We start from the raw sequence: 17,498 nt of genomic DNA, 5'->3' as shown, positions 1-17,498 counted from the left end.
CGTATCTATAAATAATACTTAAGAAGTAATAAGAACTAACCTGGAAAGTAGCACATCTTGGAATCTGGTTTGGATCCATTCTGCAACTATCAAAAATCAGAGGCAAGTCATCTTTTTATTCAACAACCACAGCAATTTATCAGCATGGTGATACTGGGAGCTACAAAGGACACAAAAGGTGGTGGAGACATGGAATTGGCTATGACTCTTCTTAGGATCAATAGGTCCAGCTACTTTTGCTCCAGTGCTTCACCAGAGGTTTTGAGAATTTGAGGTTCTGCTAAATTATCTCCAGTGATCAAAACCCTATACTGACTTTTATGGGCTACAGGAATCCTTGAGCAATGCCTAGAGTAATACCTGAAATGCAGTTTAACTTCTTTTCACAGTTTGTTAAGTTAAACCCAGGTAGTACTCAACATCTAAAATGGCCCTTCAAAATTCTATCCTAGGCCAAGATAAAGCTGGAGAAGGAAGAAACTACCATGTAGCAAAGGAAAACATTCCAAACACTTCCTCTGCTAGATTCAGTCAGCCAAGAAATAAATTATCCTAGCTAAAATAAAAACAAAATGAAATTTTAAAGTGTCTTTTCGGTTAGTGGAATGGTCTTACAAATTAGTTTTTCTAAAATCTTTTCAAATTCAAGAAGTGACCTGAAGGAAAAATTGTTCAGTTTTTTGACAAAAATATGCAGTTGTTTGCTTTTAAAAGGATAAGGCAGCCTTCATCCAGTTTGGATGACTTTTTCAAGTTTGTTTCTAAAACAACTTGAAAGGCAGATGACTGTAATCAAAGAAACAACAGGGTAAAATTCTACAATGGAAGTATGTGTTTTACCCTGCTCAGTCTTTGAACAAGTTAGGTGGGACAATCCAAACAATTGCTTTTGAGGCTGCACTGTTCACTTCTACACATGAAAGGTAGAGAGGGGCTTATTCTAATACAACCACAATCCCTTATATCTTCCATCTGGGTTGGCTGGTAACATTGATAAGGTTGTAGTTAAATATTTCTTTGACAGAGAGTTTCAAAAGTTTTAATTTGTAAGGTATCTCGATGGTGTCAGATCATATTCAATTGTTTTATTTTTTCAGGGGTTATAGGGACCACTTGGAGTTTGTTGTTTTTTAGGCTGTACTGGGGGTATCTTGTAGGTGGTTAATGGGATTTCTTCGAGCTTTTAAAGTTGCAACTAACATGAGAGTGGCAAAGAGGATATATCAAGTTCTCAGCAAGTGGTCAGGTGGGAAAATTATGAAAAAATGGGGAGCTGTAGGATTTGTACAGTAAAATAAAATGGTAGCCTCCAAAAAGGATACATAGCAAGTTTGGCAAACTTGTACCAACTTAAATAGAGTTTGGATATGGTGTGTTATGGCCATGATTTCAAACTACTTCAGGACTCTGGAGATAAAGAGTGTTAATACCTCAAGGATCATTTAGTGATGTCTACCATAGGCAAGATGTGATTGGAGTGGGGGTTACCCACATGCCAGATTATGTACCATGTCTGGCTTAGTATATTGTTTCTCATAGCTCTACCGAGTACTATATATACTTTCCCTTTTCCAGGAGTATTTTGCACTATTACCCATATTATTCTCTTCCCACTCCTTACATAAGTAAGTCAGGAAGCTTAGCAAGAAACAAGTTAATGGAATCTGAGCAGTGAATGACTAATTCTCTTCCTGGGCGGTGTTTAGGAGAATTTAAAAAACCTTTTATGTACCTATCATTATATATAAACCCTAGATTTTTATCATTTTTCATGGGGAGGAATTCAAATAAGTCATTTGGATGTTATGACTGGAATGAAATACATCTCCCTCACACCCGTCATCCCAACTAGTTGTAGTACAAATTGACCATAGGTAAGAACCCCCAGGTGCTGTGGAACAGGTTCCTTGGTGGCAATGAAAAGAGAGGTGTTAGGTGCTGCATCTAAAGCATCAAGTCTTGCCCTGGCCAGCATGGCGCAGTTGGTTGGGTGTGGTCCTGTGCACCAGAAGGTACTGTTCAATTCTGTTAGGGTGTATTCCAGGGTTGGGGGCTCGATCCCCAGTAGGGGGCATGCAGGAGGTAGCGGATTGATGTTTCCATTGATGTTTCGCTCTCACATCAATGTTTCTCTCTCTCCCTTTCCCTTCCTCTCTCAAGTCTATGTGAATGGCCTAAAAAAGAACAACCAAGGGAAGCAGTGAGTGCTGGAAAACTGACACAGAGGGTTGTGGTGGGGTGGGGAGGGTGTTGGCTCATGGGTCAGAATTCAGGAGCAGGGACAGTTTTTTTTTGTTTTTTTAAAAAATATATCTTTATTGATTTCAGAGAGAGGAAAGGAGAGGGAGAGAGAGATAGAAACATCAATGATGAGAGAGTCATTGACAGAGCCCGCAACCCGGGCATGTGCCCTGACCAGGAATCGAACCCCGATCGCCTGGATCCTAGGTCGACGCTCAACCGCTGAGCCACTCCCGGCTGGGTGCCGGGACAGTTTTTTCAAATCCTATAGTTCTTAATAATTTGGATACACACTTTTCAGGCATCATATCTGTCTTCTTGCTATTTGCTGCCCAATTGCTAAGGTAATCCTAAATATTTAAGGTTTTTGTTAGAATTGCATCCCATTTCCAGGCACATATACCTATAATGTTATAGTAGTACTAATTGATGTAATAAGTAAAGCACAAAATCTCACTGAATTAATTCACATGAAGTTCAACTGGCAATAGAAAGAAGTTACTAATCCCTTCTGTCCCCATCCCTTTGTCCTGAATTCAGACACATGGCAACATCTCTTTACAAGAGAGGCTGGGAAATGCAATCTAGCTGTGTGCATAAAAGGAAAGAGAACAGTTTGAACATCTAGCCAGTCTGTGCCACAAAGGTGTAGGTAGTTTGCCGTCACCTGATGATCAAGTGCATTAACCCTTGTATGTATTGCTCTGTGCGTGTTGTATAAGTATATTGTGTCTTTTCCAGATAGTTTTATTAATTTAGTTTGTCAATTCTGTCAGTTTTCTTGCTTTGTGCTGCACCTTCTGCTCTTAGACTTATGAAAAACTTGACTATTCTTTTGAATTTCGCTTTAAGAAACACCTAATATAGCTTCATGACAAAAGAGATTATAAATAATGTATCTTCTATAATGATGATCACAGGTACATTCAATGAGTAGTGCTTGTACAGTCCTGCAAATGCCTCATAGTATCACATTGTGCATTTGCCACGCTCTCAAAATTGAAGACTTATATTTTTATTGTGTCTATACCATGCCACAGAGCTTGGCAGGCAATACCTGAATATCAACCTTAGCAACAGTATACCTGAGGAATATCAGATCTAGTTAGGAGCAGCAGAAATGTAGCAGAAATGTAGATTGGAGTTGAAGTTCTTTTGACTTAATTCTTCTTTTCCCTTTCATTTATTTCTTTTACTCCTTCCATTTCCCCATCCTACTCCACTACTATATACCAGAAACAGACACTGGAGGAAAGCCCTGTTGGTTGCCAGGTGGCATAACTTTGGAATATCCTGAGAATTAAATGCAGAAAATCTGACAGTCTAACCAAGGTTATTCTTGTTTCGATTTAACAGTGTACATGACGTGATCTGGATGGTACGGCACATAGCAAGCCAAATAGTTTCATAATTATCCAGTTGAATCAGCTTAGTTTCTCCAAGTTTATATATGTGCCATGTCCTGATGGAAGTAAATAAATAGATAGTTTGGGTCGTCCCAGGACTGGATTTATCATTTTCACAGGATTTGGAAGAGTAAGATATGCTTAAAGAATGTAGTAAGTAAAGAATCGATTACCCTTCTGACACTTTATCAGATGTAGGCCAAACCAGTTTTGAATTGCCATTACACTGTCAATATGAATGAGTTCATAAAAATATGTAAATATAGCATTTAATAAATTTTTATGAGCATATCATTACTTTAGGACATTCAGAACGTTTTCTTTCAGTTGGTTTTGTCATTCCTTGGAATATGTATTTATTGGAAGATAAAGAGTGTGAATTCTTTTTCAGTTGACATTTGGCCTATATTCAGCCCCTGGTGTTACTTGAAAATGACCCTGAACTTTTAAATTCCTGACCAAAATCTCAGTGAATGTACACTAGAGATTTTCAAAATAGACTCAGAGGTTTGCATGTAATGGTCTGATTCTGGAAAGTAAAACTTAAAACGTCTTGTCAAGCACTTCTATGATGGTTATTAAAAATGCATTTGTATTTATGGGTAGAAGTAAACCATATGTTCTTATTTACTTACATTTAGCACATCAACTATTTTGCAAGAGACAATCAATATCCAAAAAGCCACAAGAGCATCCTCTTAAAAAAATAGCTTATTTCTTCTTTAGACATAAAATGAAACATTTTCCCCCACTTGCCAGCACTGAGCTTACCTGGAAGAGTTGGTATTCAGCCAAAACTTAGGCCTCACAAAACTGGAATCATCCAGACTTGACAATTTTTTATTTGATTAAGGACTGAGTTAGAAGTTTGAAAGCTGCCTTAAATTTCTTCGGCCATTTTTCTCCCCCTCTCCCAGCTATTTAAACAATTAGAAGATTGGATATCAAGCAGCCTTTATCTAAGTATTTTAAAACTGTGCCAAAATAAAAGCTAATCATTTTGTAATCAGTATGCATAGACGAGAAGAAGCAGCAGTAAAGCAGTTGCTGCATGTTTGCTGACAAAATATTTAATCCAAACATTTAATTTCAATCTGCCACTGTTCTCAGTCAGTATAATTACTTTAAGCAAATACCATGTTGGGGAAAAAATGATCCCAACTACTAAAATGTAAATAATACAATATAATTATCACCATACTCAAATTTATATACTATAATTTATTTAGATCAATTTCATAAATATGGGTGTAATAAATGTTTAAATTCTTATAAACATGTAGAGTTAGACTACACTTATGGAAGCTGATTTACCCTTTCTTGTTGGCTCCATACTCCCGAAATAGAGAACTACTGAAGAAGACAAATCTCGTGGATTCTTTACAATATTAATAGGGCTGAGCAAAATTAGTTTTATAGCTTTTTGTCATTATGTTAAGATTAGACAAAGCACATAAATTATGAAAATTGACAAGATCACATATCCAATATGGATTTAGAATGTTTGATATACACATATGTATGTATATATATGTTAAATATGATGAATATATTTAAAATAAAGTTTCTAGAAATATAATAGAAACAAAAGATATAACCTCTACCTTCAAGAAAAGTGTTAATTTTTAAAAACAAAGATTAAGACAAATGTGAGACTATGAAAATAAATAAATTATTCTAGACAGAGTCTACAATCTTACTTATTTTTGTATCCTTAGTATCTATAACATTCTTGACCCATAGAAGATAGAGGTACAGGCTGTGGCCATTGTGTTGCCCCATCTGCTTTCATCCTTTCTTGTTGAATCTGCCTCATCCACTTTTACCCTGCAGGTGGACAGATTCAAATATGCTTTGTGAAGAAAAGGTCGATTATGACTGTCCCCCGCTGATTCAGGCTAGTCCAGAACCCATAATGTGATCTGATAAATAGGGTTGTTGCATAGAGCTCTGAACCAATCAGATGAGGTTCCTCTAAATTGAAATAATATTTTAAAAAATTAACATAGTATAGTTTTAAAAACTAAAACTGTTATATGTTCTCATTTTGATATCTGGGATTTGTTTCAAATAATATGAGAGCAGGGCAATTAGTGGATATTTTAGATGAAACAAGGTTGGTCCTCTGTTGATAATTCTTAAAGCTGGTGATGGGTTTATAAAAGTTAATTATACTATTCTCTCTGCTTTGCACATTTTTAATAATTGTTCATATTAGAAAAATTAAAATTTTATCCTTCTACCTAGAGTCAGCCTTAGGCTCCTGCAACAGAGCAACCTTTCTTATCCATAATCTATTGAATATCTGTTTGTATAATGTCCCAATATGTCTCAAAGATAGCTCTGCTTTTGCACTTTCCTTTATTAGATAGTAAAGAGACCTGTATTGTTGTTCTCATCTGCCTGTAATAAAACACCTACCTAAATGTACTGTGTACAATATGGACCTTTATTTCCTCAAAACAAGGTGTCTGTAGGTAGATATTTCTAGGGACAATTAAAAATATCACCAAAGATATTTTACCATCTTTGCACTTTATCATCCATAGTGATATTTAGTTAAAATTTAGGTCTCATACATTGGGCTTGTTGTAGAACTTTCTCAAGATGGCAGTTGAAATTGCTGTCACTATAGTAGACAAGATCAGATTAAAGAACACAGATTTCCCGCCCCTCCCCCACAATGTTTTTCTTTTTCCTAAATTCTTTCATGTAAGACCATAGCAAAGATTCCTTACTGTCTTATTGCCCACTGACTAGATATAAAGGAGACTGGAAAATTAATATTTGAAATTTTAAACTTCTGTAATTTAGAGAGGAATTCTGCAGCTGATAAGAGGTGTAAAAAGAGTTCTTATACAGGAAACTGACAGTGGCTCCCAGTAGATCTGTTAATGGCACTAGGATAGCATCCATGTGAGTTACATTTGCCACAGTAATGTTGGGTAACAAAGAGCCACGCAACCCCAGGGGTATAAAATATACCATTTTTTTAGCATAGTTCTGTAGGGTTTCATTGACCTAAACTGGGCCTGACTGATGTTGTCTAGTCTTATTCATGAATCTATGGTTATGGGCAGGTGCAAGTTGACTTGGTCGATCTTGGCTGGACTGCTCACATGACTGATTAGTTGCTTGATAAAAGTAGGATGGCCTTGGTTGGAATGGATGGGGAAATGGCTCTGTTCAAATGTCTCCTAATCTGGCTGGCTAGCTTAGCATATATTCTTATTACCATGGCAGAGAGACAATAACTTTTTTCAAGTTTATGCATGCATCATATCTGTTAACTTCTCAGCAGCTTAAGCATTACCTACAGAGTATTAAGATGTCAGGAAATAGGCTCTATTGTTTTTCTAAGAGAAACTACAGGAAACATGGCAAAGGTTTCGTAAAGAAAAGAGCAAAGAACTGTGGTTGTTACTGCAACTAATCTATTAACCAACCCTTAGAAAAGCTAGACATTATTGGCCAAGCTTGATACTTCTCTCATTCTCAACCCCCATTTCCAAAACCATCAAGTCCTATCAATGTTTCTCCCTAAATGTCTCTCAAGTCTTTCTTTTACTCTTCATTTTATCACCAGTATTCTTGTGTAAGCTCTAAATGATGACTCTGTAGTAACATCTTCATTGGTGTCCCTATCCAGTGCCACACAATATCTAGAATAGCCTTTAGGAAATCTGTATCTGAATGTGTAACACTTAAACATTTCAATGATTCAACATCACTACCTAGTATAGTCTACAAATTCTGGGATATTTTGAACTCTACTTAGCTCATCAGTTGCATCTTGGACCATATTCCCCACCTTTTAATTCCAGTGTCTTTATAGTCCCTGGTACTTACTCTCTTCTCTTCCGTCATAGTTTCTTTGCACATGTTTCTTCTTCCAGGAATATTCTTCCATCTGTTCTTTGGCTAAATAACAGACTCATTCCTCAGGTCTCTGCTTAAGTGTCACTTTTCAGCAAAGTCTTGCCTGACTTTATTAGAACCAATCATTTTAATATAGATTCTCATCATAATATAAACAGTTCTTTTATTGAATTGTTCTAATTAAAATTTTATATTAGTCTGTGTGACCTTTTAAATAAACTTTGTATTTTGTAATAATTTTAAAGATACAGAGGACTTATAAAGATGGTACAGTGAGTTTCCATTTACCCTTTACCCAGCTTCTCCTGATGTTAATGTCTTACATTACTATCGTACATTTATGAATACTAAGAAATTAATATTAGTATAATGTTGTTAAATAAATTACTATTTTATTTAGATTTTACCAGTTTTTCCATTTATGTCCCTTTTTTGTCCCCCCTAGGATCCAATTCAGTACACCATGCTCTGAATAATTGTTCTGGCTTCCTAGTCCTCTCTAATTTATGACATGACAATTTCTTAGTCTTTCCTTGTTTTTCATGACCTTGTCAATTTTTAAGATTTCTGGCCAGGCATATATTAGAATGTTCCTCAACTTGAATTTTCTTGATGTGTTCTCATGATAAGATTAGGATTATGAATTTTTGTGAAGAACGCTGCAGAGATGAAGTACAGTGTTGATTGCATGATATCAGAGGGTACATGTTATCAACATGACTTATCACTGGTGATAACTTTGGTCCCTTGTAAATAGCATTGTTTGCCAGGTTTTTTCATTGCAGTCACTATTTTTCCTTTCTGTACTCTACTCATTAGAAGTGAGCCACTAAGTCCAGGCCACAATTAAGTAGCAGGGAGTTATGCTTCATTTCTTGGAAGGAGCAGTATCCATAAATTTATAAACTAGGTTAAAACTACAAAAGTAATTTCTAAATATTTGGGGGAAATGCTTTGTATTTATGTAAATATTCTTCTTAAAATTTTGCCTACTAATTTTACCATTCATCCATGTATCTCGCCTGCAGAAATTATTACTGTGATATTCTAAGAGTAATTATTTTTGTTTTCCTTATTTTGTCTATATTTATCATCTAGTGTTCTTTCATCTGATTGACTTTCTCCTCTCCTCCATTTACTTATTTTTCATATATATATACATAAATATAAATATATATTTTACTCTTTACTTTCTGGGTCGTAATCCAATATTGTTATCATTTATCTTACTGCTCACAGTGTTACAGCTTTTGACTTTGGGAGCTTGTCTAGGTAGGCTTCTATGTCTTTATCATATGACTTAATTTTTTTCTTGAATGACATATACAATTACATAATTACACTATACAAAAATAAAAAACTGTATCATATGTAAATACACATGAAAAATACAATATATTTATGATAATTCTAATAATATATTATGAAATAATAATACTTTTACCATTGTCTGAAATTATGATTATGGCCTCTGCATCTTTTTGTTGCATTTGCCTGATATGACTTTGTCTCAGCTTATTTTCAACCTTCTTGAATTTCTTTGTTTTAATTTTGTCTTTGTATACAGTTGCATTTGCTTTGGGAGCCAATCTGAATATCTTCTAATGGATGAATGTGGCAACCACTGAAGTACTTAAACTGAACAGATCTGTTGTCAGGAGAGCACCTGTTGCAAAGGAGGAGTGCAGTTAGCTAGCTACCTGCCTCTGGCTGCCCCTGTGTTGAGATTTCTGCAGCATGTAGGCCTACATCATGCTCTGTCCATGCTGCTCCCAGCCAATGGCTAACACAGCCAGAACATTTCTGCTCAATGGGAGACTACTCTAATGAGCAACCTTTCCTGGAATTTCAGATAAGCCTTGATGAAGTTTCTCAGATACACACTTCAGTCTGAGATGTTTCCTGCCCAATCCCTTTTCCTTCCTTTTTTCCGTTCATAGGTGTCCAACCTGCATCACAGCCTCCCTTCTTATCTCTGCTCTCCTTTCCCTTTAACATTCCTAAACATTCCCTCCAGTAAATCTCTTGCATTTCTAATTCCATCTTGGTATCTGTTTCCTTTGAGAATCTCAGCTGACAATAAATTTCCCTTTACATTTACCAGTATGATAGATACTTTGTTCTGTTCTAGTATTAGTTCTTAACTCTCTCAATATTTCTAGGCTCCTATTGATACTGTTGTAATTAGCTAGTTAGTAATAACAAGAAAGGAGCAAACTTTGCACTCCCAGGGAACCACAGCCCATCCCCTGCAGATCACTAAGGGGAAGGGGTCCAACAAAAAAGAGATAGATGCATGTGCAGTGAGGCTGGGGTGACATAAAGAAGACACTTATCTCTCAGTCAAACCTGGAACAGATATCATTGGTCAGAATAGGTGGGGCCACTAGAAGTCCACGAAAATTTGGAAATACATAATCTCCTAAACAAAAGAACTGGTGCTCTTGGTGCTCTTAGTGCTCATAGCTCTGGGCTCTTGGTTCTCTTGCATTCTCCAGTATGGCTCACAGCCATGTGGAGCTCACACACAATGGACTCATGGACTATAGTGGGAAGCATAACCTAAGCTAGCCTGATGCTAGATTGGACTATGCCTTAACATGGAAAGAAACTTCTGGACACTGGCTTTGAAACCACAGCTACACTTCTTCATTGGTGGGACAAAGGGAAGTGGGACCTTGGAAATTCAGGGGTGTAATTCCATGGAAATAAAGTTTTCTACAATACTTCACCCTTCCACGTGAGTCTCAGAAAATTCCCTTTCTTGGGATATTGCAAGAAACCCACTACCACTAGCAACAGGTGGAAAAGAGGACCTCTCCCAACCAATAACTCTACCAATTTATGTTTTATCTCTGCCTGTTGTCTTAACATCTCTTCCCTGAATTCTTACATTTCTACTTAGTGATTTTCCCTTTAAAAAAAATAACAGAATTTTTGGTCACAATTTTCTTTTCTTTTCTTTTCTTTTCTTTTCTTTTCTTTTCTTTTCTTTTCTTTTCTTTTCTTTTCTTTTCTTTTCTTTTCTTTTCTTTTCTTTTCTTTTCTTTTCTTTTCTTTTCTTTCTTTTCTTTTCTTTTCTTCTTTTCTTTTCTTTTCTTTTCTCTTTTCTTTTTAAAAATATATCTTTATTGATTTCAGAGAGAGGAAGGGAGAGGGAGAGGGAGAGATGGAAACATCAATGTTGAGAGGATCATTGATTGGCTGCCTCTTGCAAGCCCCCCCATTGGGGATTGAGCCCATAACTCAGGAAATGTACCTTGACCTGGAATCGAACCTCAACCTCCTGGATCATTGGTCAATGTTCTATCACTGAGCCATGCTGGCCAGGCTTTGGTTACAATTTTCAACTGTTCTATTAACCTTTCTGGCGAATGTTCTCTCTCTGTTGCTATGGCTTACTCTTCATTTACACTTTATTCTTGTGTTATTATTTTATGGTTTCTGTGCTACTTCATTTTTCATTACTCATTATTGAGTGAGGTGTTTTTTTTTTCTAGAAATGGGCTCTACGCAGAGGTTGTGTTTGTGTGTGTGTATGTGTGTTTGTGATTCTTTCTGAAGCCCTATAATTGCTTTCTTAAAACTGAATCTAGGATGGTTCCTTCTGCTAACTCTGCTCTCTCAGTTCCTTCAGTGGTGTTGCCATCAAAGAATATAGCTTCTGTACTTCAGACTATACCCCTCCTCCTGAGAAAGTATAATTTTACTTTATGATTTTGCTTTCTAATACTGCCACTAAACTGAGTTTTTCTCTTCCTCTTAATCTCAACTGCTTTTAAAAGTCTTTACACCTGTTTTGAATCTGTAGATAGCTGTCTGATTATTGCTCTGAAGATAGAGTTTGTAAGTCATCTTGTTTCCTCCTTGTTTCTTTTCCATGATTTCTAGAAGAATTTGAAAATGCTGACATGGAAAGTCAGGTTCACACTGGCTGACTTTGCATGCATGTTAGTATCTACGACTCCCAATGAGTCTTAACTACAATAGTTCAGATGGTTCAGATGGTTCTTTGTTGTGGGACTCTCTTGTGCATTGCAGGATGTTTAACAACACTTCTGTTCTTTACCTGCTAGACACGAGTTGTGATAGTCAAAATTATTTCCATATATGGCCAAATGTCCCCTCAGAGGCAAATTTGCTCTCAGTAAGGACCACTCTACTAGACCAAAAACCCCAATGAGAGCTGGAATGTCTTTTTGGTTAAACTTTATATTCCCATTACCTAGCATAGCTTAACCCAAAGTGACAATTCAAGAGCACTATAATTATGCAACAAATGACTAAGTAAAGAGAGTATCATTGAGTTTATTTGTCCTTCTTGGGATCCTCATATATTAAGAAATAATATTTTGACCAACTGTATGTCTTTCCCCAGTGAAAACATACATAGAATAATAGTATTCAATATATGAGGGGAATTTGGAGATGATCCAACACAAGTTTTTAATTAATAGTTGATGAAATTGACACCCAGAGAATTTATAATTTATTCCTTATTACACAGAGATTAGTGGTAGAGCTGGGACTAACTCTCCACACATTAGGGCTTTCTCAACAATACTATGATGTATTATTTAATACAAGACTGCACATATTTAGTAAATAAACATTCCATAAAATTAAGCCTCTGAAGAACAAAACAATGTGATATAAAACTAATATCCTGATCCACAATTAGGGAGAATGTGAACATAATATCATAGAAAAATGTTTAGAGTTAATTTAAGAAAATGCAAAGCAATTGGTTCTCTAAACACGCTAAATTATAAAGGAGGGGTAAGCTTCAATATCAAACACACAGTAACCAGTCTGTAAGCTTTACTAAGGATCTTGATTATTTGATAAAGCTTAAGTTAACTTTTCATAGCTCATCTAAATTTAGTGTCACTAAAGGAAATAAAAATGTCTGGGGAGAAAGTGTATTGTAGTATAGTTTAAATGACAATGAATTATATCACTGGAAAATACATTAAGTTTGAAAGCTCAATTTAAAAATATTTTTAGCCCAGCCTGGTGTGGCTCATTGGTTGAGTGTTGACCTAGGATCCAGGCGATTGGGGTTCGATTCCTGCTCAGGGCACATGCCAGGGTTGTGGGCTTGATCAATGACTCTCTCATCATTGATGTTTCTCTCTCTCCCTCTCCTTCCCTCTCTCTAAAATCAATAAAGATATATTTAAATATATATATATATTTAAAACACCAAACACCAAAACCTGTGGTACTTGCATAAGTATTGCTCTCTCCTAACTGATGTGGACTGAGACAATTATGCCCAGTTAGGCAGACTGACTGGCATAGGTATGACCAGGTAATATGTAAGCACTATAACACAGCTCATGTAATATATTTTATCCACACTTTCCTACATTGCATAGTGGGGGAAGAAGAAAAGATAGAAACCTCTTTAAATATTGACCTCTTTTTCAATCATTAAGTCATAAAAAACTCTTTTCTGTCAAAATGTTTTTGGGAATGATTATTGAAATTTAAACCACTAGATATAAGTACGTATTTCTCATTCATTCATTTGGTTAAAATAGGTAGTCTGAGAAACTCTTAAAGCCAGACTTTTACTTCAGGTGCTGTAGATGGGTATGGAACAACCCCTGACTCCCAGAACTCAACATCTGCTTATAAAAGATGCCACACTTAAGAACAAAAACGGAAATACATTTTTTACTTAATCATGACAAAGTCATTGAAGGGTTTGTGAAAAATAAAACCCCAGTTGTCTTATGAAGAGATAGCCATTTCTAGGGAGAGGGAAAATGTTAATTTGATTAAAGATAAAATGAGTGAAAATAGTACTATAAAAATGTAGAAACAACACTATGAAATACAGAAGCCGAGAATCACTGTCAATGTACAGAAAAAATACTGCAATACAAGGCTAAAGTTGTGAGCCCCTTGAGGGGAGGAACTGTGCTTAGGTGCCTTTGTGTCTTTGATGATAGACAGACAGGCTGGCATTGACTAACTGCTAGTAGAAAGTCAATGAATACTCATTCAGCTTTACAGAGTTTCTGTACCACATTCTCAAAGAACAAATACATTCTAGAAGCAACCTGATTTTGAAGTTCTTTTACACAAATCATCCATGTTCAGTGCAGAAAAATTAGAGATGACCATTTTCTTCTTTTGGGGAGAGTTTAGTCTTACTTGCAACCAATAAAGGAAAAGAGATAGATAGAGATAGAGATAGAGAGATAGAGGTAGAGATAGAGCACACAGCTTTTCTAAAAGAGTAAGGACCCCTTGAATTTCAGTTTCTGGTTAGACATAATAATATTTACTGAAAAATAAAAGAGTGTTCACTAGTTCTAAGTAAATCAAATGAAAAACATCTCAAAACTTATTAGACTTGTTAGTAAATAAAACTAGATTTTACCCAATTTCTTTGTTTTTTCTGTTCAGCAAGACTGTATCTGAATAAAGTCTGGGATTCACATCTCACAGTGCCAGATATTGTAGATTCAAAACTATGTGAACAAGCACAACTAGAAAATATCAAGCATATGGCATAAAACACATTTTTATTCATTCTCCAGAGGGGGAGAAAACATTCCAACAGAATGCAAAATATTGTGCTCCAGTTTACTTGCCAAATAGAGAAAAGTATGAATTTTAGCAAGGCAATCAAAGGCTACTTTGAATTGGGAGTTTAGAGCAATTGCTCTATAAGCAAATTATTTAGACAGGTTAGGTGTTTAGATGTGGGAATTTAAGAAAGAGCTTCTTAGAGGCTGCCTGATTTTTCTTTTTACTTGCTGGCGGAAAGCTTTTGTCCTGATGAATTCCACTTCTATAGCAACCCTAGTTTCTGCAGACCACAAAGCAGGAGAGCCAGTGTTATATTCATATACCCTAACACTCCTCTATCATCAGGAGATTTCTGGACTATTGCCTGTTCATTGCTTTGTGAAACACTATAGATAGAAGAGATATTCATCTCTTTGTTTATTAGTACCTGTGCTTTCTCAATAGAATCATGAGCATTCCCAGTATAACTGGACAAGACTGGCAGACACAAAGTGTTAAATAACTCAGCCTACACAAATCCTCAGGAATAAACAGTTTTAATTAGTTAACTGGAAGCCCATCTTCCACCAGTAAACAGACCAGCTGAATCCTTAGAGTGATGTTACTTCCAGAATAATTACAACCATAATTCTCAGAAGTGAAGGGTGGGCTTTGGTTTACTTTTTAACCAGACTTGCCTATATTATAGGTCAAGCAGGGTGTCAAAAATGACTGCCTCCACAGCAAAGACTTCTCTTACCTATCAGGTTTCTTTACATGGATAAACAACACTCATCTCTTCCTAACCCCAGCACAGAAAAAAAGACTGCAACTCCAGTAGTGAGCAGGATAGGAACAAACCGACAAGGGCAGGCCTAGTTCTTTATTTATTGCTCCCAGCAGGTGTCAGATGCCATAGTTTCTTTGCAACCATCAATGCCCTGGGGCTTTTTAGTTCCACATCCAAGACTAGGAAGAAGGAAGATGACGACTAACCCCAAGAGATTAGGTACCTGAATCCTATCCCAACTACCAGCAGACTCCAGCTGCGTTTAAATGTGTTTTTTTAAAACCATTTCTGATGCTCAGTGGTTGCTGATTACTTCCAGATCTTAGTTCTACCCCAGTGGAGATTTGTTACAAAGAGTTTATCTGTTGTTGTTAAAATTGCAATTGCTACAGGAAATGTCTTCTCTTAAGCCAGTTCTTAAAACATAAACTGTTACCACAGTTAAACAAACTAACTAAACTAAACAAATCTTACTTACTCTTTAAAAATGCATTCATTGCTTTGCACTGATGGAAGAGTGGGTAGGAGGAGTGTGTGGGTAAGACCAGTGGCATTTGGAATTCTCACCCAACATTCCCAGAAGCCGTATAAATATACACCTAAGGTACTTACTTGACATTTTTAGATGGAGGATGGGGGGTGGAGTGAGATTCTGAAACACTCAAATGCACTAAATACACCCTTCTATGGTTCAGACTTGTGCTGAACATACTTTAGTTTACGAATGCTGTTTCTGTTGTGGCTGTTTCTGCTATTTTTAGAATCCTGGGTTGCTAGAGATACTGCTTCTTAGAGGTTCATTCTATCTGAAGGTTTTCCTAGAGGAACGACCATGTCCTGAATGTCAGCCAAGGCTCTTAGCTGCCTGTCTGCTGCTGTCCATTCTCCTCCCAGCTACACTGAATTAGAAGAGCTAAACATGCCCCTCTTTTGTAAATTGATGAGAATTTTTTCCAGTGGGTATAGACTAATTAAGCACCACATGACAAAAGTCAATATTTTTCAAATATAAGACCACTTTAGTCTAGAGACAGGCACTTTATGTCCTTTCAGAGGAAACAAATCCACTCAACTTATCAATGGATATTAAGTCTTAAATCACCCCTTTTGTTGGCTTAAGTCACTCTTTTTGTTGGCCATTAAAGGGCAAACATTTGACTAGATCTTATTTCATCAAGCTTGCAACATAACTATACAGTCTGAATTACAAAGATAAATGAAGGTCGTGTTCACGCATACAAGGTGAAGATAAAATTGAGCTAATTAAGCTAATTATAATCATGCTTCTTCCACCTCGCTTCTGTAAGATGATCCAGATAACTGAGGGGAAAGGGTGGGTTCCTTTTCTACATCATGGCCTCAAGGAATGGCTTCAGTTTCCACAGGTAGATAAGAGTGAGATCACCGAACAACGTATCTTTTCAGGCCCTCATCCTTTCTTTTTATACCATTAAAGCTTATCACAGCGTCCACATTGAGAGTAAGAATGCTAGATATTGCCCCCCTCAGGCATTTTTGTAGCAAGCCTGTCCCAATCGTAGCACCTAGAAGGGATAATGTTCTGTAAGAGGCCACTTCCCCCTCATAATAAATTCTCATGAGGTGCAGCCTGTGGTCTTCAGTGTTACAATGCATGAATTGTGCAGAAAGGGATTGTCGTTCACGAAATCTCATCACAACCTTCTGTACCGATGTAATGTGCAAATAGAGTCTTGCCATTGCGGTTTGTCTCACTCTTCTACGGTGTGTAACTCATCGAAGCCAATTCTTTTCAGAACATGAGCTCTGCACTGAAGAAAAGACAACTTGTTTTTAAAAAGAAATCAAGAGCAGTGATGGGGATGCCATGCCCATAATTTCTTCAGGATAATCATCACATTAATATCAGAATAATGATGCCGGTTATTATATCTATAGCACACACTGCATTAAGTATTGTCTCTAAACATTAAAAGACAAGATAATTAAAAGAAAACTTAAGCACACAAACATTTATTTAATGCTAATGATGCTCAAATTGGGTTCTTAAATATAGCATTAATTATCAGGGCATAGGCCCTGGTTTCCAGGGCTCACAGACGGGCGAAGAATGCAGATATAGATGCAGCTAATGATCACATGAGGCAAGTCGTAAGGATTACCAAGCTCAGACTAGTGCCAGGTGCCATGGGGCATAAAGGAGGGGTCAGTCATCCTAATAGGAATTATAATCTTTTCTTGCTAGTGACAGAAATCCAAATCAAACTAAGTTTGGAAAGAAAATACACACGTCTCTTCACAAATTGAGAACGTTAAAGGTGAATGTAGAGATTAATGCTAAAATAGGAACTCAAAGCCTCAGTGGATCTCTCCATTCTCTCTCCCAAAATGCAAGCATGGTCAAGAACTGTTTGAGCCGAAGTTATTGCTTCATGACTAGAGTAAAATACAGCTTCTCTCTCCGTATTTCACTTTGGAAAAGGCAAGGAAAAGCTCTTTCCGGCCCCGGCTTGCATCACATACCTAAATTTTAAAACAACTACCAGGAAAGAGAAGGAAAGGATTTTAGTAAAGACAAAGATACTAATTTTCCACCACGATGAATTTGAAGAAAACGGAAACTAGATTAGTTAAAAAATACCTGTGGTACAAAAGTCTGTAGATGAAAAGGAAGAAAA

Source organism: Miniopterus natalensis, chromosome 8, assembly GCF_054644295.1.
Source record: "Miniopterus natalensis isolate mMinNat1 chromosome 8, mMinNat1.hap1, whole genome shotgun sequence".
Lineage (NCBI taxonomy): Eukaryota > Metazoa > Chordata > Mammalia > Chiroptera > Miniopteridae > Miniopterus > Miniopterus natalensis.
The sequence above is the reverse complement of the archived record's forward strand: the minus strand, read 5'-3'. Positions refer to the sequence as shown.